The sequence below is a fragment of the Pristiophorus japonicus genome, unplaced genomic scaffold (assembly GCF_044704955.1).
Source record: "Pristiophorus japonicus isolate sPriJap1 unplaced genomic scaffold, sPriJap1.hap1 HAP1_SCAFFOLD_464, whole genome shotgun sequence".
Lineage (NCBI taxonomy): Eukaryota > Metazoa > Chordata > Chondrichthyes > Pristiophoridae > Pristiophorus > Pristiophorus japonicus.
The window spans coordinates 429,131-436,702 of NW_027254368.1; positions in this window are offsets into that span (position 1 = coordinate 429,131).

The window sequence follows — 7,572 nt, forward strand, 5'->3', positions numbered from 1 at the left end:
GCCATGCATTTGCCCACTCACCTAACCTATCCAAGTCGCTCTGCAGCCTCATAGCATCCTCCTCGCAGCTCACACTGCCACCCAACTTAGTGTCATCCGCAAATTTGGAGATACTATATTTAATCCCCTCATCTAAATCATTAATATACAGTGTAAACAGCTGGGGCCCCAGCACAGAACCTTGCGGTACCCCACTAGTCACTGCCTGCCATTCTGAAAAGTACCCATTTACTCCTACTCTTTGCTTCCTGTCTGACAACCAGTTCTCAATCCATGTCAGCACACTACCCCCAATCCCATGTGCTTTAACTTTGCACATTAATCTCTCGTGTGGTACCTTGTCGAAAGCCTTCTGAAAGTCCAAATATACCACATCAACTGGTTCTCCCTTGTCCACTCTACTGGAAACATCCTCAAAAAATTCCAGAAGATTTGTCAAGCATGATTTCCCTTTCACAAATCCATGCTGACTTGGACCTATCATATCACCTCTTTCCAAATGCACTGCTATGACATCCTTAATAATTGATTCCATCATTTTACCCACTACCGCTGTCAGGCTGACCGGTCTATAATTCCCTGTTATCTCTCTCCCTCCTTTTTTAAAAAGTGGGGTTACATTGGCTACCCTCCACTCCATAGGAACTGATCCAGAGTCAATGGAATGTTAGAAAATGACTGTCAATGCATCCACTATTTCCAAGGCCACCTCCTTAAGTACTCTGGGAGACAGTCCATCAGGCCCAGGGGATTTATCGGCCTTCAATCCCATTAATTTCCCCAACACAATTTCCCGACTAATAAGGATTTCCCTCAGTTCCTCCTCCTTACTAGACCCTCCGACCCCTTTTATATCCGGAAGGTTGTTTGTGTCCTCCTCAGTGAATACCGAACCAAAGTACTTATTCAATTGGTCCGCCATTTCTTTGTTCCCCGTTATGACTTCCCCTGATTCTGACTGCAGGGGACCTACGTTTGTCTTTACTAACCTTTTTCTCTTTACATATCTGTAGAAACTTTTGCAATCCGTCTTAATGTTCCCTGCAAGCTTCTTCTTGTACTCCATTTTCCCTGCCCTAATCAAACGCTTTGTCCTCCTCTGCTGAGTTCTAAATTTCTCCCAGTCCCCGGGTTCGCTGCTATTTCTGGCCAATTTGCATGCCACTTCCTTGGCTTTAATACTATCCCTGATTTCCCTTGATAGCCACGGTTGAGCCACCTTCCCTTTTTTATTTTTACGCCAGACAGGAATGTACAATTGTTGTAGTTCATCCATGCGGTCTCCAAATGTCTGCCATTGCCCATCCACAGTCAATCCCTTCAGTATCATTCGCCAATCTATCCTAGCTAATTCACGCCTCATACCTTCAAAGTTACCCTTCTTTAAGTTCTGGACCATGGTCTCTGAATTAACTGTTTCATTCTCCATCCTAATGCAGAATTCCACCATATTATGGTCACTCTTCCCCAAGGGGTCTCGCACAACGAGATTGCTAATTAATCCTCTCTCATTACACAACACCCAGTCTAAGATGGCCTCCCCCCTAGTTGATTCCTCGACATATTGGTCTAGAAAACCATCCCTTATGCACTCCAGGAAATCCTCCTCCACCATATTGCTTCCAGTTTGGTTAACCCAATCTATGTGCATATTAAAGTCACCCATTATAACTGCTGCACCTTTATTGCACGCACCCCTAATTTCATGTTTGATGCCCTCCCCAACATCACTACTACTGTTTGGAGGTCTGTACATAACTCCCACTAACGTTTTTTGCCCTTTGGTATTCTGCAGCTCTACCCATATAGATTCCATATCATCCAAGCTAATGTCCTTCCGAACTATTGCCTTAATTTCCTCCTTAACCAGCAATGCTACCCCACCTCCTTTTCCTTTTATTCTATCTTTCCTGAATGTTGAATACCCCTGGATGTTGAGTTCCCAGCCCTGATCATCCTGGAGCCACGTCTCCGTAATCCCAATCACATCATATTTGTTAACATCTATTTGCACAGTTAATTCATCCACCTTATTACGGATACTCCTTGCATTAAGACACAAAGCCTTCAGGCTTGTTTTTTTAACACCCTTTGTCCTTTTAGAATTTTAGAGTGGAACAAGTCTTCCTCGATTCCGAGGGACTGCCGATGATGATGATGACCTCCGTTTGTTTTGCTGGGAGCTCCGATTTAATATTTTTGAAAAAAAATTATTTTTGTTTTTGTTCAATTGTATCTTGCTGCGAGGTCTCAGTTAGGTTGTGTGTGTGGGGGAGGGTCACGGTTAGGTTGTGTGTTGGGGTGGGGGTCTCGGGTAGGTTGTATGTGGGTTTCTCAGTTAGGTTGTGTGTGGGGAGGGGTCTCGGTTACGTTGTGTGTTGGGGTGGGGGTCTCGGTTAGCTTGTGTAGGGGGGTCTCGGTTAGATTGTATGGGGGGTCTCGGTTAGGTTGTGTGTGGGGAGGGGTCTCGGTTACGTTGTGTGTTGGGGTGGGGGTCTCGGTTAGCTTGTGTGGGGGGTCTCGGTTAGGTTGTGTGGGGGGTCTCGGTTAGGTTGTGTGGGGGGGTCTCGGTTAGGTTATGTGTGTGGGGGTCACGGTTAGGTCTTGTGTGGGGGGGTCACGGTTAGGTTTTGTGGGGAGGGTCACGGTTAGGTTGTGTGTGGGGGGGGGTCTCGGTTAGGTTGTGTGTGGGAAGGTCTCGGTTAGGTTGTGTGTGGGGGGGGGAGTCTCGGTTAGGTTGTGTGTGGGGGGGGGAGTCTCGGTTAGGTTGTGTGTGGGGGGTGGTCTCGGTTCGGTTGTGTGTGGGCGGTGGTCTCAGTTAGCTTGTGTGTAGGGGGGGTCTCGGTTAAATTGTGTGTGGGGGAGTCTCGGTTAAATTGTGTGTGGGGGGGTCTCGGTTAGGTTGTGTGTGGGGGGGTCTCGGTTAGGTTGTGTGCGGAGGGTGTCTCGGTTAGGTTGTGTGTGGGGGGGAGGGGTCACGGTTCGGTTTTGTGTGGGGGGCGAGGGGTCACGATTAGGTTGTGTGTGGGGGGTCTCGGTTAGGTTGTGTGTGGGGAGGGTCATGGTTAGTTTGTGTGGGGGAGTTCTCGGTTAGGTTGTGTGTGGGGAGGGTCATGGTTAGTTTGTGTGGGGTGGGTCTCGGTTAGGCTGTGTGTGGGGAGGGTCATGGTTAGTTTGTGTGGGGGGGGTCTCGGTTAGGTTGTGTGTGGGGAGGGTCATGGTTAGTTTGTGTGGGGGGGGTCTCGGTTAGGTTGTGTGTGGGGGTTCTCGGTTAGATTGTGTGGCGTTGTGGACTCTTTAATTTTTGTGGCTTTTAGGGATCGAGTAGTCAGGTCAATTCGTTTTTAGTTATTTTTGGGCCTAGAGATGATTAAAAGCCTCGGGCTGGTTTTAACATGCGGCCGAGGAGGCGGGTTGGAGCGGAGGTCTTCTTGTTCCCGGGGAAGGGATTGGTCTCCGGATTTTGAAGGTGGTTGATTTTAAGTCGCTATTATCTTCTTTCAGGAAGATTGATTTATGTACTTTGATGTGCTGATTTTTATTTTTAAGATTTTACATGTTATTCGTTGTTTTTTGTTATTTTTTGATTTATTTTAACAATGTCTGTTTTTGAGTGAGGATTGTTTTAATGAGTAATTCAGTTGTAGGATGGGGAAGGGGGGTTATGTCCTTTTATGGTCTTAGCGGGTTGATCAGGGTCCTTGCCACGTTGGAGGATCATGTGGGGGGAGTGGGGGGAGGGAGAATTTAGGAAGCACTTTTTCCTTTGATTGTTTTTAAATTTACTTTCATAAATCTTGTGTGTGTCATCATCAAGGCAGTCCCTGGGAATCGAGGGAGACTTGCTTCCACTCTAAAAGTGAATTCTCAGCTGACTGAATAGTCGAGGATCCGCAAAATCCTACAAATCCCCTGGGAGGACAAATGCACCAACATTAGCGTCCTTGACCAGGCCAACATCAAAGCACTCACCACATTTGATCAGTTCCACTGGGCAGGCCACATTATTTGTATGCCCGACATGAGACTCCCAAAGCAAGCGCTCTACTCGGAACTCCTTCACGGCAAACAAGCCAAAGTTGGGCAGAGGAAACGTTGCAAGGACATCCTGATAAAGTGCAACATCCCCACCGACACCTGGGAGTCCCTGGCCAAAGACTGCCCTAAGTGGAGGAAGTGCATCCGGGAGGGCACTGAGCACCTCGAGTCTTGTCGCCGAGAGCAAGCAGAAATCAAGCGCAGGCAGCGGAAAGAGCGTGCGGCAAATTTGTCCCACCCACCCTTTCTCTCAACAACTATCTCTCCCACCTGTGACAGGTACTGTGGTTCTCGTATTGGACTGTTCAGCCACCTAAGGACTCATTTTAAGAGTGGAAGCAAGTCTTCCTCAATTCCGAAGGACTGCCTATGATGAACATTCCAATACGAGAATTAGTCTCTGTCACAGGTGGGACTGGTTTGCCGCACGCTCCTTCTGCTGCCTGCGCTTGATTTCTGCATGCTCTTGGCAATGAGACTCGAGGTGACACTCGAGATGTGTGTTCACGTAGCGGTTCGATGGCAATAGTATTGGGTAGGGTGGGGGAGGGGGAGCAGAGAAATCACAGTCCCGCAGCAAACACTTATCCTACTAGTTCTAAATAGCAGTACAATTCGAGCTGGTACGGAGAACATTTTTTGTTAAGAACGGAGGGAAATGAGACATAGGCTTTTTTAAAAGAAAAAGACCAGCACGGTGGGTTGAAAGTGTGGAGAAAGTGAGGAAGAAGTCTTCTAAGGGTGGGGGGGAGAAAAGTAAGGTGGGGGGTTTTCGGGGGCGGGGGGTGGGATTTATATTCACTTCACGATCCATCGTCTAGGTTGCTGATTGTAGTCTATAGGCCTAATTTCTGGGGCTTCATCAGAGACCAGGAAAAGCAAGTGGGTCGGTCGGGGGGGTTCAAGGGTCAGAGGGTATCAGATTGATAACCTTACAGTGAGAGGTTATGGAGGGTTTAGAGCTCCCTAACTTCCACCAGGTCAGTCGGAATGAGAAGGACTGGGATGAGGTGTTAATTGTGAGCTTTGTTTGGTGTTATGGTTCTTGTTTATACTCCTGGTGTGTTGTCTCTGTGTGCTCAGTGGTCCTCTCTGTTTGTTAGGTATAGATTTAAAGGTTGCAAGTTTTAGCTTTAGGTTTATGAGAGTTAGGGTCTGGAGTTCAGATTAGTTATTTTTGTTGTTTTAAATTATTTTAATTAAGAGTATGATTCTTTCTGTTCTGGTTTTTGTTGTGTTTGTGTTTGTGTGATGACTCACCTGGTTGAATGTCCTGTTTCGGGTTTGTTTTTTTTTGTGGGGGTCTAATGTTTTGATTTACTGACAGTTTGTTTCTTTTAAGTCTTTTACCCCATTTTCCCCTTACGTCCTGTAAATTTTTGATTTTAATAAATTATTTTTTTTAATTAAAATTTTTTGGTTTTTTGTTTTGTGCTTTTTTTGGTTATGTTACAGTTTGTGGGTTAGTTCTGTGATGTTTTTGTTATTATCATCTTCGTTGAATCCAGTGTTTTGTTTTATTTTCAGTTTGGTTCCCTACGTCATCTGTTGTCCCCGATTGTTGTACACCCTTCTGTTTCCTGGTCTGCTCGGGGGGAGGGCAGTTTAGGCCTCTGTTTTACACACATTTCTGTTTAGTTCCTGTTTCCTTGAGCAATAGGGAAGGGCCGGGGGTTGATGTAGGGGCATTTAGAGTTGGGTCTTGGGGTTAGGGTCTGCATTAATATGTTTTAGGTTAGGGTTCAGTCTTAGGGGGGGTGGTCTAGGGTCTGCGGTTAGGATTGGGTTTGCGAGCTGTGGTGTGGGCTGTTCAGGTTTCAGTTTCCGGGGTTTAGGATCCAGAGTTAGGGTTGGGGTTTTGTGGTTGGGGTCTGGACTGTTATGTTTTATGTTGGCGTTAGATTTTAGGGGGGTTAGGGTCCTGGGTTAGGGTTTAGTTTTGGGGCTGGGGGCTGTGTTTACAAGTTTTCGGTTTAGGTTTATGAGGGTTAGGGTTTGGAGTTCGGGTTAGGTTTTGGGGCTGGGGTATAGATTTAAAGGTTGCAAGTTTTAGGTTTAGGTTTATGAGAGTTAGGGTCTGGAGTTCAGATTAGTTATTTTTGTTGTTTTAAATTATTTTAATTAAGAGTATGATTCTTTCTGTTCTGGTTTCTTCTTTTTGGTAAATTGGATTCTCTGTTAAGGTTTGGGACTAGTTTTAGCATTTATTGTTAAGGTCTGGGAACTAGGATTGGGTTTAGGGGTTATGGCTAAGGCCTGGGAGTTAGGCTATTCTGTCATCTGTGCTTGGGTATATGGGGCACATGATCAAAATCTCCAGGGAATGCCAAAAAGGGCCCATGGCCAACTGTGAAGAGGACTTTAAGTGCCTTCATTGTCAATACACAGGTTAGTAATTGGGGTAGGTAGATGTGAAATGAAATTTAATGCAGAGAAATGTGCTGCGATAGATTTTGGGAGGAAGAAAATGGGAGGAAATGTACATTAAATGGTAAAACTTTCAATGGAGTAGAGAAGCAGCGAGATTTAGGGTTGTAAGATTCTAGCTAATTCCTTGTCTTATTAAGGATCGAGAGTCTAGTGTTAGAACACAAGAACATAAGAAATAGGAGCAGGAGTAGGCCATCTGGCTCCTCGAGTCCGCTCTGCCATTCAATAAGATCATGGCTGATCTGATCCTGGCCTCAACTCCACTTCCCTGCCCGCTCCCCATAACCCTTCACTCCCTTATCTTTCAAAACTCTGTATCTCCACCTTAAATATATTCAAGCATTATTAGCAACTTTAATATCTTAAGAACTATAATTTGAGCAGATCCTCTGTGCTCTACCACATCAGAGTAAAGATACAATTCCCGCGTATCCACAGTAACTGACACTAGGTCAGCCCGCTGGATGCCCTGAGCTTGATCTCCGGTGTCTCCAGTCCCGACTGCCCCCTTACATCAGTCTCCCCTCACTTTTATACCCTGCACTGATCCACCTCTGGCACCGGACTCTTCTTTGTCTTCTCTGCTGGGTTTTGGCAGGAAGCGAGGAAAAGGCAGCTGGAACTTCTCTAATTTGTGATTTACAAGGACACTTTCCCTGGTTCCCAGCAGTTACTTTTCTTCAGTAATTTTCTCAATATCCCTAAACTCCCCTGCCTGCTGTTAGTTGTTATTATAGTTTCATAATTATAGGTCTAAACAAAACACGTTATAATCTAATCTATTGTGTTACTCACTCTGGTTTAAGCTTACATTGTGGTTACTAACAGACAAACCCTGTTCTTTCCCCTGATCTGATTACAGATTGCAACAGTGGGTTCAGTGAATGGAATGTCTTATCAGTGTTGCCATGGTGACCTGTCTGCAGTGAATCGATTGTTTGAGTTTCTAACTCAGACTAAACTTCTCTTTCCCATGATGCACATTATATCAGCCAGTTTATGTCAATGTGTTTTAGTCATGTTATGTTAATATCTCTAAAACCTACAAGGTCTTCAGTTAGACAAATCTTTAAAAGTAGGAGGATAAGTTGATAAAGTGGTTAA